Source organism: Molothrus aeneus, chromosome 9 (genome assembly GCF_037042795.1).
Source record: "Molothrus aeneus isolate 106 chromosome 9, BPBGC_Maene_1.0, whole genome shotgun sequence".
NCBI classification, from domain to species: Eukaryota; Metazoa; Chordata; class Aves; order Passeriformes; family Icteridae; genus Molothrus; species Molothrus aeneus.
The window spans coordinates 21,720,819-21,740,195 of record NC_089654.1 but is presented as its reverse complement, the minus strand read 5'-3'; the positions used below and the strand labels follow the sequence as shown (position 1 = coordinate 21,740,195).

At 37.2% G+C, this 19,377-nt stretch overlaps 1 long non-coding RNA gene across 1 annotated transcript in view; it reads right to left on the bottom strand.

Moving 5' to 3' along the window:
* Positions 1-19,377, bottom strand: part of LOC136560333 (uncharacterized) — an 88,011-nt gene that overhangs the window by 29,226 nt on the left and 39,408 nt on the right. The window contains exon 2 of the long non-coding RNA XR_010784122.1: positions 18,902-19,145. This is a non-coding gene — a long non-coding RNA (uncharacterized lncRNA). The remainder of the gene's footprint in view (positions 1-18,901; positions 19,146-19,377) is intronic.

Sequence of the window (19,377 nt, the reverse complement as noted above, 5' to 3'; positions counted from 1 at the left end):
CACAATACTTTGCAATTCTTATGCTGATACAGATTAATAGTTAGGCATAACAAGGATACAGGTTATAACAAGAATATAAATGAGAGTTGCAATACAGCTGAACAGTAGATAGCCATAGGCCTTATGAATGTGGAAGAAAACAGAAGTCTTTTTAATAGCTATGAGGTATCTTACATAGTTTCAAACATTTGCAGTTTCAGGCATAAAAATGCTTTGCCTGAAACAAGTAGTTTGGAATTCCCTCTTTTGCAGTTAATCGAGTGGATTCCCTCTTTTGCAGTTAATCAGTTTCAGTCTTGTGTACTGAGAGGATTTGGCTCCTCCTTTATCCCTTCCCTCCCGCTCTCGGATCCTTTCCACATTTGTAATGGGACTTTTATCAATAAATCGGGTTTCTATTCAATATTACAAACTCATGAAGGGCTAGCTGGCGGCCCAAATCTTGAATCCAGTAGGTAAGGTGCTTCCACTGACTCCGCATTTATTCTTGGAGGAAGGAAGGAGCAGTTGTTCAGGGGGTAAAAGATCCTAGGTTTTGTCTTAGGAAGGAGGAGGGAAGGCTTCATGCACGTCAATGGCCCTGCAGAACCCTGAGCTGCTGCTAATGTTGTGTCTGCATCAGTCGGGAGGGAAAGACATGCACAGTGACACAATTACACCATATCTGTGGCTGTCACTCTCAGGAAACAGTCAGGAAATTGCCCTCAGTCCCTCAGTCCCATCTGGCTCCTGAGCAGAGTTCTCTCTTGTGGCTGCTGAGTGAAGACCACCCAAACACACTGCTAGTGAGTGTCCCAATCAAATCCCTACTTTTCTATCTTTTAAATCAAACAAACAAACAATGACAATAAAAACAAATAACCAAACAAAACCAAACACAAACTCACCAAACAAAATCTCCCACCCCTAAATAAATAAAAGATGCATCCTGAGGTTGTTTCAACAGCATTTTTACCTTTTTTTTCTGGCTAATAAAGTCATCACCTAATTGATTATTCCAGCAATGGACTAAATTCTGTGCTGGTATAAATGGGTGCAGCCCTGTTAGGAGTAGCTCCTACTTAAGTCAATCCTACTGGCCTTTAAAAATAGATTCAAAAGTTGAAAAGAAAAAACTCTATTGCCTTGTCCTCAGGTTAACAGAGCAACCAAAAATTCATCATGGAACCTAATAAACAAAGAACATCATGTTTGTCCTCCAAGCTAACACAGGTGAATTAATGCTTTCCATCCTTTTCAATCCCCCTCACCCCCAATTTTTTCCAACCAATATAATTTTTATTATATTTTTCATAATGTTTCATTTATCTAAGAATGTTCCTTCCAGTGGTATTTGTATTATTCTCAGTCTAGACTGTCATGTATTTGAAGATTCATTCTTTTTTCAGTTTTTTTAAGTCTGACATTTGAAAATGTAGTGCTAGAAAGTTGTGAGTTCTAAACTTTTTCATTTTGCTGCTAAGAACTGCACACAATTCCAGAGATGTCTGTGGTTCTTAGGTACTGAAATTTCATCATTCTAGGTTCTGCCTGCTAGTCCACATTTTCAAGTGGCAAAATAACTCCCTGTATGAAACACAATACTCAGTGTAATCTGAGTTTCTCCTAATCAGGCTTTAAGGAAATCCTTTTACAGCCATTTCAGTTTTTCCTGTCATTTGCTTCATTATGTTGCTGCATATGTGGTTGACTCATCAGTCCTTCTGATCTGAATCCTGCTCTTTAATATGTGCTTTTGTATCTGTGTGCTAGTTTGGCTGGGATGGAGTTAAATTTTCCTCCTAGAGGATGAGAGGCTGGGATGAGAGGCTGTGTGGTGCTCAGCTGCCTTCTGGGGTTAAACCACCACACTCAGAAATATTTTTACAACTCTAAATATGTCTGGAAAATGCAGAAGACAGTCACTCTGGAAAAATAATTTTAGGAGATCCAGGAAATTTTTCAAGAACCTAGACAGCTGCCTTTGCATTTTATTTTTCTGAAATTCTTAGTCTTTGGATTGGGAATTTTATGCTGTTTTCAGAATATCTTTGGGTAAAACAGTGTGTGTAATGGTGACAGAATCATTGCCAGATTTAAAAATAACCTCAGCAGCAACAGCAAAATGCTGTCCCTTGCAATTTGTCTCCCTGCACCAACATTCCTTCTATATTTTCAGTTATCATCATTCACAATTAAATAGCTATAAACTGAATTTTATGAGAACTTAAAGCACTTCTGAAGGCACCAAAAACCATGTGTTGTATATCACATACACAGCTTGCTGAACTAAGGAGAGAAATTATCCAGAAGTAAGTTATGTGGAAGCTTTCCACAGTCTCCTTATGTGACCTTGTACAAGGCCACGAATGTTTGAGGTCAGAGGGAACATAAATACTCATTTCTACATGACTCATTCTGAATACTCTGCTAGACAAATTTTAAAATAATTTTAGCTAACCAGCACTGAAAACATTTTGGACATTGATCATTAATGTTCTACATGTTGGTTTGGCAAAACAGCTTTTCCCAGCTTTCTGTACTAGGAAAGAAAATAAAAGCTTTGCTCAGACTGCCCCCTGCAGAACACACAGCAGTGGGGTTTAATGCCTCGGTTATTGACAGCGGTAAGAGAAACCAGAGGCAACATCACAGCACTGAGCTTGTCCACAGCTTACAGAAATAAAGCAAAGATAGACTAATAGTTATTTTTCAAAGTATTTCAGGACCCTGTTGATGGAGGTGTGGATATTTATTTCAGGAAATGTCCCTAATATGCTGCTGTACTGCTTCTAGAGTAAGAACAGTGTGTGGAAGCACAGGCCCTGCTAGATACACTACAGTGATTCCATATACTCCTTGTAATTCCCTTTTTCTTGGTTACAGTCAGTGCCCCAGACAGGGATTAACCAGCCCACCCATGGCTTTGTTCTCAGCTGTTATCAAGAGTTTCACTGAAACTTCACCAGGACTCTGACCCTGACTGGACCTAAATACATATTCAGTAAACGACAAATACTTTGAAAAACTAAAATGTAATGTCCTGTGACTCATGTCGTAGGTTTTCCTCCTATTAAAAGGTTAAAAAAAGAAATATGCTCTCAATGACTTACACATCATGACCATTTGTTCAATTTTCACTTTCCCTAATAGGTCTGTGTATAGCAGCAGGTTTCTCATGAAATTTCATGTAACTAAAAAGGAAGGGTTTAAATCACCCTTGAACAAATATGTTTTCAGGAACAAGAAGCAAGAGCATTCAGACACTTCCAGACACTGGTCAGATTTAGGGTAAAATGCAAATCTGGGTTTGGGGTGGAAAGAAAAAGACATACAACAAGTATTACAAGTTCTGATTCCTGATAAAGACTTTTTCTTCCAAACAGGGATTTATGTTTTAAATATTTATTCAAATATCAACTGTGGTAGAGCCATTAAGACTTGGATGCTGGCTCCAAAATCTTTCCCTATCAGATACTCAGTCCTCAGACTGTATCAAGGCAAAAGTTTTCCCTTTGATAGCACCAATCAAAGAAAACATACAAAGGCAGGACACTTTCCTGATGGATACACATCAGCTAGGAAACACTGTTGTCTAAAAATGAATTATTTCAAATTTAATGGCCCCAAGTAATAATAAAAAATTGTAACTTTTTTTTTTTAAGAAAATGTCATGAAAATGAAAAAAACATAAACCTGTTTTCTCCACCACAGAGTGCTTTTCTCAGAGACTCCCCGATCCTGTGGGATTCTAAGTCCCACCATGTGAAAAGGAGTAGGAAGTTTCTCGGATATTGCTCCCTTTCCTATTTTCTTTGGCTATTGAGATATACAGTTTTAAAGGCATGCCAGACACTGTCTTCACAGGAGATACTTGCCCAAAAAGGATCAGAGAAAACATTTAATATTTTCATTATAGATTTAACACCCTTGAATACTTCAAGGAACTGGATTTTTCAGCTAGGTTCTTTATGTATTGGGGAAGTGGAAGGCTGTTTCTTTCCCACCAAAAATTAAATTCTCCTTGGTTAAATCTCAGATCCCACAGTAAGATGACCTTTTTCCAGAGAGACTCTAAATCAAATACTGACTTACTCCCTTTCTGCTTTGTGAGATTACTGTCCTCTGTTTGGATCAAGAAAGAAAAACCATGGAAGTATAAGTGCTTGTTCTTGCTTCAGGATCATGCTTAGCACCACTTACTGAAGCGGCCTCACAGCTTCTCCAACCAAGTAAATTCAGTTGTCATACTGAGGAAAAATTCTGCAATAAATATCCACTGAACTTTAATCTTCCATTGGAAGATCCTGCAAGGCTTTTCACCATGTAGAAACTCACACCAAGTAAAATCCCAGTGTCTTATTTGTTGATGAACCCAGTCATTTCCAGAGTTTTAGAATAAAGCTGACTGTCATTAGGAAATTGGGTCAAACTGCAGAAAAGCCTCTTTGGATGTTTGCAGCACTGTTTTTTAGTCCTGGATAAGGACTAATTTCTGGGCAGGGCACAGTACCTTCAGTGCCCTTTCAAAGAAGTTGTAGCAGAGGGTATTTTGCAACTGAAATAAAGATATCAGTGACTGACATGATTTCTTTCCTACTTGCACTTTGGTTATGAGAATGGGTCACCTTAATGTTTATGGTGATACTATTTCAAGCGAGGTTTTGAACTACATTTATAGTCACATCTATTTTTTAGCCTAAATATTAAAACTACAGCTTGCTCAGAAATCTGGTCTATCATGTGATTTTCTTGGGGTATAATCTAACAAAACTCTAAAATTTTAAAGACAAAGTCTGGCTGCCTAATTTTTATTTTCTTTGAAATGTTATTTAATTTTCTGAAGTTCGCTCTTTATTTTCACAGATTTTTCATAATATATTTCTAGGCATGGGCCCAGTACTCCACCTGTGTTCCTTAGTGGCAGAGAAAAGATTTTTTTTAGAATCAGTACCATAAGTATGTAATAAAAAGAAGAAAGGTGGAATTTTTAAATAATGCATAAAGGTATTATTATTCTTCCAATAAATTAAAGATATTACATCAGTGGAAATGGAGTCAAACAGAATTCTTATCTTGTACCTCTACCTAAATTTGCTACAGGTTTCTTAGCTGTGTTCCTGCACTGTGTCCCTTTTGTAAAGGTTCTGTTTTAGCAGTTTTACTGCAGGAAGGACAGATTTTGCAGAAGTGGATTCTTTCCATTTTCAGTTTAAAAGTGATTCTTGGAAATCTCAGAGGCCTCCATTGCTTTAGAAACTGTTTTTACAAAAGTCTGAATTCTTGCTTTTCTTTGAGGTGAGAACTGTAACTATAATGTGACAACATGAAAGTAATGCATTTTTTTTTCATGCTTGCAAACATTTTTTTCCCTTATTTCCTATGAGAAACTTGCCAAAATAATTTTTGAAACAAGTTATACAATTTGTTGGTTACATTTTGTGGTATCCCTGTGTAATTTTTCTTTCATTATTAAAAAAAGTATGCATATCTTTCAGCTGGACATTAGAAAATTATTCTGATAAAATTGAAAATTTGCTTATAGTTATTTGGATGGTAAGAGATGCTGCAGAAAAGATCCTAAACAACTCAGCTCATAACATCAATCCTTTTACTATCATGAAGAGTCTTAAGATATGTTATATTAAGTAATCAGGGCAATTAACACATTTCTCAGGATAATACTTTTATTTTGACATCTTATGGTCCAAGTTATATCCAAAATCTATTGTTGGAGAAGGACTACAGGGAGGTTTCCTTCACTCTTCATTATCAAGGATATATTTTTCGGTACGTTTAATTATTTGGAGATTGAAACACCAAAGTTGTAGACCTAAGTATTTTAGATCTCTTCCTATATCTCTGTAATAAGAAATGACATTACAAAGGAATGAAATACATACTGAGTTGAAAATATATTAAATGTGAATGGAAATCTTTTCTTTCTAACTGGGGCTATTTTCTGTTGACAGCAAAATGACCTTTGCTTCTCATATGTTTATTTGCCTCATTTCCCTTCTCTCAATACTCAAAGATTTCAACACACAAGCAATATGATTTTCTGTAATTTAATTTGAAATAATATATAAATAGATTTATGTTTAACTTGTAAATTAGACCTATAATATTGCAGCAAAAATTAAGGAACTGACTGATGGAGAGAAAGAAACAACTTCTTCCTTTCCTTATTTTGTCCTAGTTCCTTACTTCCTCTGCCAACAATCACAATTCTTTCTTCAAAGGGAACACACAGTTAGCCAAAGCCTGACTTTTCAATTTCATTTTTGCATTGAGCATATTCAGCAGTGCAACTTCAGAGCCTTGTTTGCTAGACTGCAATGACGCATGCCAGTATGGTTCCTTAAATTATATCTCCACTAGTCTAAGTAAAAGAGAAAACAGTAAACAAAAAAGTCTTTTTCCTGATATTTTAAAACACAAATACCAAAATATTTACATTCCCTTTTTCAAAGCCCAAGGACAGCATGGCCCAAATGTACAGGAACCATGGCACAGATGCAGGTGAACCTACTCATATATGCCTGGGAAGTGTCAGACTTCTGGCCCTGAGCTCTGCTTTGGAATACAGAGTGGATCTAACTTTTGGTGAGCTGCCAAACAGTCAAATGACCAGAAATTCCCAGCTAATAGGGTGATGTATTCCACTGAAATACAGCAGGACTGAGATGTTTAAATGGCATTCAAAGGTCGCATTTCAAATTCTCTTCATCCCCTTAGAGATGGGTTCCCACAGACATGGGTTTGGTCCTCATGGACACCTCCCACAGGCACAAAGCACCAAAGGGTTTTTGGAATTGGGGAAGTGGAATGTTTTCTCTAGGGCAGTGTGCTACATCACAGCCCTTTGTATTGCATAACTTTTGTTGTTGATTAAAATCAGTTTATTCCCTATTCCCAGAGCTGTTGGGAGTCACCTTTGACTCTGTATTGCCACTGTATCCAACTAAATTAGGACAAAAAGAAAGGTGAGGAGTGCCTGTAGTATTTGCAAATGTGAATAAGTTATTGTAATGATATTTTTCTCCCTGTGTGTGGCTTTTATTTGTCATGTTTTATTAATTTCTGCTTTTTGAGTCTGAATGCAGGCAATATTCAGCATTACAGATTCATAAGGCAGCCAAATAATCACTGGTTAAGATATGTGCACAAAATTCCTCCTCAGTCCAAATAATTTTTTCTCTCCAAATATTTTTCCCTTTCATAAACACAGTAAATAGAGTAAATCTTTTATCCTGCTGCTTTTTGGACACAAGGAGTCTAAGAAGAAAACAATTAAATTGTGAGTTATGTTAGCTAAGAAATGTCTTCCTTTTCTGTTTTTCATACCAACACAAACCTGTGACTGCCAGTTTGGATCATGAGGGGAATGGAAGTTGGAACTCTACTGGAAGTATGGAATGGAACATCCTAAAATAGAAGAGCAACAGGTATGCCTGTCAGCTGGTCACAATCTTACCCTCTCCTTACCTGAATGAAATTATTTGGAAATGTTACTTTTCAAGAGATATTTAGAGAAAGAGTAAGCAGAGAAGGAAAAAAAACCCAGTAGGAATGTATGGGATGAGCCAGAGGAAGTAAATGAAAATGCTGATTTTTACATTTTCTAGTTCTGAGTCTGTTTGCACCCAAAAGTGGACAACTTGCCAGGAAAATATGATTGATAGCTCTAATCATTCAAATATTTGTGAGGAATGCTGATTATATAACAACCCTAAGAGTCTGAAAGAGCAGATTTCTTTGAACTGTGCAGTTGAGATGGCCTGGTTAAACAATAATAGTAATTAATATAATTTGCTAAAAAAAAAGGACATTTATCCACCAGTCTATTTTACATTAGCAGAGGAAAGATTGCAATATCTTACAATCACAGGACACTAAATAAACAGTAAACAACTGTATTCCAGTTTTTACAAGCTGGAAAGTCAAAGCAGAAACATGTGAAGCTGGCCACACTTTGAAGGCAGTTCCAGGAAAAAAAAAATCAGGATCACTGTGTTATTTTTGTCTTGTGATAATGCTCAGAAGTTCTTTTTCTGAGGCAGCATCCCGCTCAAGAAATATGCATAACTTCATATGATGCACAGAATAAGTAAATAGTTCTAAGCCCACTTAAATAAACATTTTCAAAAATTTCAGTCTGAGGTCAGCTAATGGTAGGAAGCTATTTTTCTTTTCACTCTTTGTTTTATTCCAATCTAACAGGATACTATAGCTTATGACATATGGTCCCTTAAATTAGGCACTCCAAACCTTGTTCGTTCATCTCAGTGTGTGGAGCCAAGTTGTCTATTAATAGGAAGAGCCTTGCCCTGGAAAAATGTGTATGCACCAGTCTCTGCATTGGGGAAATTATGGATATGCTACAACAGGGAATAAAATTAATTTAATATGTATTATGGAAAGAACCACTCTAATGTAATACTGCCAAACAAAGTGGAGAAGTGCTGCTAAATCGTTATGTCTCAGAGGTTTGGTGCATTTAGCAACTTGATGTCTGTGTTATCCAGCATACTGAGTTTCCAGAGTCATCTCCAAGTTGTAATGGACAACCTCTCCTCAGCCACCAAAGCTCAGAGAGGAATTAGCTGAGACCACCAGCTAAGACATTATGTAATTGCCATGCATATGAGCATTGAATGACCTCAGGTGCTGTGTTTAAATGAAAAGATTTAGTCAAAACCAAAAAGAGTTGGATGCAAAAAAGGATTTGTTAGCAAGTCATTTTTTTCTCCTATAAAATAGAAATTTTAAAGGAATGCTACAATGAAAATACGGGCACAAAACAATGTTAGATCTATCCAATCTATAGATCAATATTAGATCTATCCAATAAAATTCCCACCTTCCCATGCAACATGCTTAGTTTAAGTTTAAAACAACCATTAAAAATAATTGTCTTATGGAAGTGAGTTATAGAAGTTAGAGATTATTACTGTGTAAGAATTAATATATATGTATGTAATTACCAAGTTCTTACAAGGATTTCAAAAGCCATTTCTCTGCTCTTGAAAAATGCAATTTTGCAGCATGCTTCTATACATTGTAGCACTGCAGAGATCATTTGCCTAGCCCATCACTTTGGCTGTCAAATGTAACACCCTTTTTCTATCAGATATAAGCAGCTTGTCTTCACCTTCAAAGCCTGCACCTCATCTTACCTATCATCTCTCATGCAGGATCAAGAAATCACTTCTTTCACTGATTAGCCCATGATGCCAGCCTCCTTCATTGACTTAGATTTTCAGTCACTCAGTCTGAAGCTTTATCCCATGCCATTCCTTACATTTGGAAAGTGCTCCTTCAGACATCTGTAAAGCTACCTCCTTATCTTCCTTCTAATCCTGTCTGTGAGGTTCCCCCGCCATTATGCCTTCAAAAGAAGTTTCAGAGTTTGGACTGAATTTGCCTAGTTATAATGAGCTGTTGCCAAAGAAAAAGATTTCTGGATTAGCTTCAAATGGAGCACTCCCAAAGATCTGAAGGCTGGTATTTCCTACTCAGATGCTGCACTGTCAATTCTGCATGGTTACTGGTGCCTCATTTTTCAGAGAATGTTACCTTGCTGTTGTTGGGCAGAAATATCTTTTCATTTGAAAACATGGGATAAATGGGTGACCTGGCTGGATTGTAGGAGCAATGTCTGAAACAAGGGGATAATCTAGAGGGTGCCTTGGCCTTTTACGTCACATGGCAAGAGTTTACAATACTATTTTTATTGATTAAATGAAATAGTCTTCCTGCTGCTGGACATGGGCATAAGAAATTGTGCTGTACTTATGTGGAAAGACTGATGGGATATTTTTAGTTTTGGTGACCAGTTTGAGAGAAGTTGGGGGCAGAATATTGCCTCTGGCTTGTTCAAATTTCTGTTGTGGAAGGAATGAGTGGTTACAAGAAGCAGTGTATTGCACTGGGTCACCATCTCAGATGAAAATATTTTGCTTTGAAGCAATTACATTTGCAGCCTGTGGCCTTGAACACATTTGCATGGTGTGTTGTGTTTGTATTCCCATCTCCAGCAGCACTGAGTCAGGAGCAAGTCATCCCTTTACAGGAATTACCTACAAAGGAAACTGGAAATTTCATGGCATCTCTCTGTCATCCTTCCCTCCAGATGGTGCCTCCAAATCCCTTCTGAAGGCGATTGTGCAAACCAGCATGTAAGTAAGTTCTGTTGGTTTCATCTCTAACTATGGTGAGGATTTTGTTTCAGGATGCTGGAGAGGTGCCTGATTCCTTCTCTCCCTCACCTGTCCCTCCTGGCACTCAGCCCCAACCACCAGAGCACTCCCATGGCTCCTGAAGAAGCAGGAGGCACCAGTTTCCCCAAACTTGCCAATTCAGGTTTTCTTGAGCCTCCTTTCTACAAGGTTTTCATCCCCCAATCCATCAGCATTTCCAATGCTGCAGGACCAGCAGGCTCCCCCATTACTCTGCATGCAGGCACTCAGAGAAACCTTGAGAGCCCTCCATCACTGCAGAGCAGTTGGGCTCACATCTCAGCCTGCTGAAATCCTCTGAAAAATACTGTGGTGTTCCAGTGATTCGACTGTCTTCCAGAAAAGCAGGGACTAGATCCAATTTGAAAATCTTTAACATATGGGATAACCATTTTTAAAACACCTTTTTAGCTTGCCTTTCTATAATTTTTCAGGAGTGGATCTGCACTTTTAGAAAGTCAGCCCCCAATGGGATATAGACAGCAAGTCATAGTCTTGGTCAGAATTTTAATCTGAAAACAACCACAGAGTTGTGCAGATTTTTCAGAAACTGAAATCACTTCCAGACTGAGCTTTTTAAACTAAGTTTCAGCATAAAATTGTATTTTTTCAGCCAAACTATAAACCTCTGAAAATAAGAGTTTATGTGGAAAGGCTGAAGTTTTACTTATAGCACTGCTATATCTATGGCATTCAATGATTTGATGCTGAAGTCTATTAATCCCAAAGAAAACTTTCTTGGAAGAAGTTGAACTTTAGAGGTCAATGAGATCTCAGAGGAAGCTGGACTGAAAACTGAGAAAAGCTGATTTTGTCCATGTAAATCAATTGTTACTGTTTCCTGACTGAGAAAAAATTTAATGCAAAGATTAAGGATTTATGAACAGGAAAAGGGAGAACCTCTAAAGGTCTTGTAAGAAGTGATTAATAACATTGGGGTTTTTTAGATAATGCTATTTTAAAACCATGTTCAAAAGCCACACTGATGGTTTAAGTGAAGGATAAACTATGTTCACTCCTGTGCCCTGGTTTAATACTTGTGGTCAGTGTTGAATTGTGATACTGTAATTGCAAATACTGTTTTGTAAGAATTGACCCTCACTTTTCAGCAGAATTGGACAATTAAAAGACAATACACAAGAATTTTTAATAACATGGCCTAGATGATTTGAAGAATTTTTTGAATTGTATTTTGAAGCAACAATATGTCTGACAGATCTGTATGAGGGGAGCAGCAAGAGCATGAGGATGCATTAGGCAGAAGTCTTCCACTGTAGCATGAGAGGCTCACCCCTGAGTAACTACCAGGGATAGCCAGAACCCCAAATGCCATTAAGCCCATGTGACTGAAGTCCCTAGGAATTCATCACATTATAGTTCCCCAAGTGGTCAAGACTCTGACATGGGCCTTGAATGGCTTCCTGTCATTGGAACTGAAGAGTGCTTGAAAACAAAGCTACAAATCCTCTCCTTTGCTATGGACAAGTAAATGAGAGAAACACTTTTGGGAGGCTGAAAGCAAACGTAGCAAGGAAGGCTATTTTGAGTGTTGACTAAAGGTCTTTGGGTAGGCTTCAGGCTCCTTATCAATCTAGGTAACAGGATCCTACTTTGTCTGTTATGAATTTAAGAAACGTTAAGTTTTTTGGAGCAGTTACAACAGACAAATTGTCAATTAAAATAATAGTGATTGAGGTATTTTGAAATTCGTCTGCTTCTATTGAATTCATGCAAGTAAATTACTAGCAATTGAAGCTATGTATGTGGGTGGGCTTACAATCACTAATTAATCACAGCCAGCAATTACTATGTCTCATTTAATGCATTTTCTTAATCTTGTATTGTTGTTCTGATTATTCCAGAAAAACAAAGAATTTAAAAAAAAAAGACCACCAAAATGTTTCTATGTGGAAAATGTGGAAAATAACAAATCCTACTTAAATGGAAGCATGAACAAACTAGATTTATGCAAGGTTGTACAGGGGCACTATCCAGCCAGTCTCATGGGATGTTCTACACAGCATTCCCAATGTCACATGTTCCAAAGCTTGTCCCACACAAAGTGGTGCACAGGGCAGAGGAAGCACAGCAGATCTCCTCCTCCTCCTTCATAAATGTGGATGGGACAATAATCGAGTAGTGAACTGTGACTATTGAGCATGAGGAGAAGGATGTTGTATCACCTCTAAGATATTAAACCTGAAAGTGATTGGTAAATATTTTGGAGCTGTCTCAGTAACTCATGAAGTGAAGATAGGTGATTCTGCCCTTGTAGACATTTTCTTTGAGCTGCTGAAAGTGCCACTTGTTTAAAGTGGTCAGTGTTACCACTTGTCTGAGTGCCACGAATAAAAAGTCAAGCCTGACTTTCCCATGTTACTGCTTTAAGTTAATTTTGTGAGACTGTTACAGCTACAAATTGTATCAGGGCACCACAGATTACACAGCTTCACTGTTCACAAAAATATTTTATCATTTGAACAATCAAATTACTTCTTTTGCTTACTTTTACTCAAATGTTTAGGATAGTTTTGTTATTTTAAATTTTGAAGTTTCAGACTCTTTGTTCAGAAAAAGAAAAGACATTTCAGTGTGTCAGCAGAACTCCCCTCTAAATGAAAACATAGTTTCCAAACCAGTTTCCCTTTTGGACAAAATTCCTCTTCTCCTAATCCTATGAATGGCACAGTGAAAGGAACACAAATCTTGGCAAACCAGTATTTCCCCAGGAGGACTCTCAGCTATTATGGACAGATATATAGTTTTAATATTCTACTAAAGCCAATAAACAAAACTGTCAGGATGGCTCATCTTCTAGCAGTCTTACAAGCAAAGAAAAATTTTCAGTCATCAGAATCATTGGAGCAGTGCAGACTTTCCACATGGTGGTACAGCAGCTATGGCACTGCAAAGATCTGCCTTGCACCTTGAATTTCTTCAAGCATCTGGGACCAAATCTTCCCTTTGATAAAACAGGGGTAGTCTGTTTGACTATTTTAAAAGGGCTATGGCATTTTGCCCTGGTGCTGAACAGAGTATTCTGAGAAGTACAGGCCTGTATTGCTGATCCCCTTTCTGCTCCTGAAAGCTGGAAGCTCAGTTAACCAAGTTGCAATGATGAAGAGAGTGTAAGTACCATGCACACTGATGACTGCAAAATGCACAAATCTATTCTTGATGTCTGTTTGACACAAAAGTTTGGAACTGTATTTTTAGTAACCAGAAGTAGAGAAAATAGAAGAGAGAATATCAAAATGCTTAATCGTGTGTAGTAAATTTCAATAACTGGTTCTTTATACACAGATTAGGAACAAAATGTGTGCAAATAACATCTATCTCAATGCTATGGCACACGCCTAACTACACCATTTGGTGTTAATTTGGGATTAGATTTCTGTCACCACTACTTTTCCCAACATACCTGATACCTAAAAAGACAAAACAATTAAATATTTGGTGTAAGACTGTAAGCACCACTAAGAAGGGTTATTTATAAGCAAATGAGATTGGGGCAAGTATTTTGTGGCACCTGTTGATCTGATCATACTTTTGATTAATGAAAGGGAAATGAAGGTATGTTCACATTGTATGTTGACTGCTATAGAGCTTTTCAAAGACCTCTCCTGTTTTGCTAACTCTGTTGCACACCCAGGGCAAGTAAGAATTTAGTGTTTGGATGCCACAGTGTTCTCAGTGTCTCAGACTGTCTTCTGTACTAATTCCTGCCATGCAACAATTTCATAGCTTCTTTTTTTTTTTTTTCCTATGCCATAAAACTGTTCATTTTGTGCCAATCCTTTGTATTTTAGTACATAACATCACTGAGAGTACATATCTTTTAGCAGTTTATGATGACACTGCTCAGGCAACTCAGGGAAAAACAGAAAACAACATCAGAAATAAGAACTTGAAAACACATCTAGAGATACCCAGAGATGGATGTATCAAAGAGCCAGAGAAGAAATGTGACATATGGAAATGAAAAACAGTTTAAGCTGTTCCTCTACAACCGTTTGACTTGTACTTTCTGACTTGCTATTATTTTCCTTTAAAAGAGTTTTAGGAAAAAATTTTGTTGCTTAATAAGCTAGTTCACAATAATCATATGACAAAGGTTGCATATAGAAGGTGCAGGAAACACCCAACCCTGTCAAGACAGATGTGATTTTGTGATTTACTTATTTAAATTAGTGCTTGACTAATCATGTCATGAAGAGATGAAGATTTCTGATACTACATTTAATCTTTTATTCATCAGGAATGTTTTGGGTCAGCTGATTTGTTTTTACTTAAACAAGAGAGACTTTCTGGAAAGATAGTAAAAGAATTTGAATTAAAATTTAAAAAATAAACTCTTGTTTCACAGAACAAATACAAGAGATTCTGTCAGCGGCCTTCTCTACAGAAAGATGGACTTCTATCTCATAGCTGTTAAATAAGAGAAAAAATATTATTAATCCCATCAGTTCTCAACACTAAAATAATGCCTAATACTCTTTTCCAGTGATAATTTTTTTAAGTTAAAAGAAGCACTTTTTTGTAATCATAGTCTCTGTGGTAGTCTTTTTGGTGACCTTTTCACTAGAGAAGAAATGCTAAAAATCATTAAAACTGATATTGTCACATAAGAGAATACAAATGTTTAATAGGAGCCCATTTGAAAATGTTTATTGTGATTTTTTTTCTCCCCTCAGAGTAAAGCAATAGCATAATTCCCAGCTGCATGATAATATTGGCAAGCGAGGCCATGAATTTCAACAGCAAACCCTAAACACTGAATGTGCTGTGCTTTTTAAAGAAACCCCCTTTTGTATGAGATATGTAATACCCTTTTGTCCTGGAGCAGTTTGCATAATAATAGTTTTCTTTACTTATTCATTGTCATGTGATGGAGCTGCAAAGTGAGCTACACAGCAACAGCATAAATGACAATTTTCCATTTTTCTCTAATTTTTTCAGAGATTTTCTTGTCTTTTAAATGTAAATACTTCTAACTATCTTCAGAAAAGTTATCTAGTTATAAACATTTCAGACCCAATTGTTACTTTTCTTAATATCTACTGAACTATTTGTGCTTTTCTTTTTCATAAGAAACAGGAACATTATTTCCCTTGCACTCATTCCTGAAGAGCCTGAAGCACATTCAGAAAATTGGGCATATGATCAACTGGTATAAATCAGCTTAACTCTATTCAAAAATACCTCACTCAAGACTTTAACAGTAGAACTACTTGATCAGAGAAGTCAAGAAAAGTTTATGTTACTAACTGTGTAATTTCTATCAGAGTTGTGCATGTGTTAAGACTGTGCCACTGAGATGAAAGATAATACCTGACTGAAGAGCCACCTTTAAAAACTAGATATCTAGGATACATCTGAGACTAAGCATAAAATAAAATTATAGGATGAGATTTCCTATGTATTTTTTTTTAAGATTCCTCTTGGGCTCTTCAATGTGTTCTAGTCTGAGTAGTAAGAAAGGAGGACAAAGGAGATACAATTACATTGAAGTGGAGCTCAATCTTAGTCACAATGAAATCTAAGAGAAGGACTAAAGGCAGGGATAGTTCTTCAGCTAATGTACAGTAAACTAGCCATTATTCTAACTGCTGCTATCAAAATATTTTTCCTTTGAAATCAACAGAATTATGCCAAGTTACTGTAGTTGTGACTTTGGCCAGAAAATTACACTTAGTTTTGAACCTCTGGCTTGTAACCACTGCAAAGGGACCATTTCCAGGCAATCCCTCCAAAGTAACAAAGGAAATAAATGCTATTACACATTATCTCAAATTCAGAGTGCAGAGAGGGTTCATAATCTTACCAGGAAACATTTAGAGGTTTGCAAATTGAAAAAGGTCAAAACCAACTGGGTTAGATTATTTTGGAGAAGTTCACAAGGTGGGTAAACATATAACAATACATGGTCAGATCTGAGCACTGCAAAGAATACCCAGGTAGAAAATAAAGTCTCCAGAGCCCCAGTTAATTATTTTATAGCGCCACATGTTAAAATAAGAGACTATTAGACACAGACATCCTTCAAAATTTAGCATATCCCTTATGAAGCAACCATATTTTACTGTTTTCTAAAATATCTAAGATCTGTCTTTGCCAAACAGCTCAACAAGAAATGTTCACAGCCCCAACCAGTAGAAATTAATACCAGAGACAGAAATCCTATCACTGAAGCCATGGAGGAAGACACACACTCCAGGTAAGACAGTATTATAATGACTTTATGTACTGTAAATCTTTTAATCTCAACTCTCACAACTGAGCCATGGGGTTCTGTCCTCTGAGAAATAAGAGATGCTTTATATCAGTTGGATACAAGATACTCTTAAGGCACTGCAGGCTGAACAACATGTCTTACACCCTGTCTTAGTGGCAGAGAAATATATTAGCTTAGATCATTCTCTTTGCCTAGGGGCCCTGAAAAGAAGTATTTCAGGAGAAAAAGTTCAGTGGAGCTTTCTGAAATACTTTACTAGAAAGGTACTGCCCATCCTTGACTTATTATGTCATTATAAGGCACTCTGAGGTTTTTTGGGAGTAAGTTCTTGTGACTCATAGCCATCATATACCTGTCCCTGGGATACAGCTCTTTTATCCACTTTTCTTGTTCCACTACCCCCATTTCTGGGGTTCTGTGATTTTTTCTGCTTCCTAACAGATGTAGCAAGAACCTTATGTGCTCACCACTTTCTTTTTTAATTTCTTAGACGTGTTGAAGTTTTTGTTCACAGAACACTGAATGAGAATTAAATTTTTCTGTTAAAAAAATACCACAACTTTTCAAAAATGTCATTTTTATGTGACTATTTTAAAGTGATGCAGATGGCAAAAATTTGGAGGAATGAGCCATGGGGCTTGTTTGATTTTCTGAAACAACTGTTGCTTAGTTTGTGAGGTAATGAAGTCTCTACTAAAAGCACTACATTCACCTTTTTTCTATTAATAATCCTCGTTCAGATGATTTGGCACGTCCATCCAGGTATTGCATGGTGTGTAGCCTTTTTCTGATACCTTGATACAAGTAATTTTTATTACCTGGGAAGTATAAGTCCATTCCTGGCAAGCATAATTCAGTTAGATCCTGATACTGTGCATTTGGAATTGGAAAAGCAAATCTTCCCTGGTGCTAGCTGCAGTGGGTAGTGTTGCAAGTAAATGAGAGACTAAGACAAATTTACTTCTATTCTCTTCCTGTGACAACTCAATAAGAATGCACTTTTATGGAAATGAAGCTTTTTTGCTATTTTGTGGTATCTGTGCATGAAAACTCACCAAATAGTCTTCTGGTGATCCAGTCATTGAGAGAGACTCCCAAACAGCCAAGACCTGAGTCTAAATGAATTTTAAACCTTATACTATGTTCTTTGGTTACATGTGCTTTAAAACAAAAGGTTTATTCTACATGTTGGCATGTCTTTATTGGCACTATTTATTTACTTTTTATAGGAGTGAGAGCATGACTCTCACTCCTATATCAAATGTACTCTTATGCCAGCACATTTGATTGTGTATGACTGACTTTGACACTTACAGGGATCTATTGTTGGTTAGGAGGAAAAAGAAAATTTCTGTAGAGTTTAGTTAACTCTCCGTTGAAGTTAAACAAGACATATCTTTAGAAATCTCTTAAAGGATTATTTCTAATGGCACCATTGGGACCCTTGCTTTGCTTATAAAAATACATGTGATTTTATAAAGGACAAAGACACAATTATCCCAGGATAGCTTCAGGAAAAACCATCATACCTCTTTCAGAGGAGGTGCACAGATATGGACAGCAGCATATGTTCCGTGGGCAGACTGGCTTTTATTTTCAATGTGAGACATATTCTTCTACCATTTTTGATGGTCAAAATTAATTCCCTTTAAAGCAAGATATTGTATTTCCTAAGTGGACTTAGTCTTTATTCATGTAAATACAAGACAAAGAATATTATTCTTAGGCAGGATTTTAATATTGCCTGTGATGAAAATCTGAATGCTTGAAGTATCTCAGAATTCTTAGATCTTTGACAGACTCTCATAGTCTGTTTCCAGTTTAATCCAAGAAATTGCAAACTCAGTCTCATTGCAACAAAAGAAATTATATTCATGGGCTTCTTTTTTTTCTTTTCTAGATCAAGAGTTCTGTCCTCTACATTCCCACTAAAGCTTTTCTGCAAAGTCCTTATAGAGCTTAATAAACCTTGTTAATGTTGTTAATCACATGTTGTATTAAAAACACATCTGGAAATTACATTTCTCACAAGCTCATGTTTAATTATTAAGTTATTTCTCTTGACTTCCCAATGAGCAGCTTATGAAGATGGAGGAGCTCTCAGATGGGCAGAACTGAAGTTTGAGCTGAAGAGGATCTTTTAAAGATCCTCAGTTCTCCCAACATGTTTGTGTGTATAAACCTGGGTGTGGTTGTTTACACCTGGTCTCAAGCATGAATTACTGTAACAGCACCTCCCCTGACAGTGAAGTGCTCCCTCAATAGCTGTGAGCTTATTGTCTGGGTACTGTTGCTAGGAAAAGCAGCTGATCAGGAGGCCAGGGTGGCAGCCAGTTGATGTAATACATGCTTGATAAAGCTCTTATCAGAGCCTTGCAGGAATGCTCACAATTCAGCTGGATTTATCAATAAGAAAAAAGCCCCATTCTTTCTTCATTTCACTCACCTGTTGGAAGCTGGCCCCACAGAGCTGGGTATTAAAGCTTGAAATCACCAGAGTCACCTCCTGCTATTCCTGCCCATCACACAGCGGCCGAGCACGCAGCAAAGGAAATGCCGTGTCAGGAGTGTTTTCCCTCTGTGGCTGTTGGGGTGATGTGAGCAAGGCAGAGAGCTCTGAGCTGCTCTTCTCCAGCCCTGCAACTCCTTTGAAGGCCTCTCAGGTGCTCCCTGCAGTGAACCAGCTCACTCTGGCAGAAACAGAGGAAAAAAGGCCATCAGAACTGAACTGGGGACAAGTCTCTGGCATAATGTTCAGCTGCAATTTTCTCTTCCCAAGCTTTCTGTAGGGGACCACATTCAGGGAGGAGGAGGAGGATGATTTTTATTTAGCAACTAGATAATTTTGATTAATGATATAAGAATATGAAATCAAATGCAATCCCGTATTTTTTACAAACACTCCCATGTTAATTATTATTA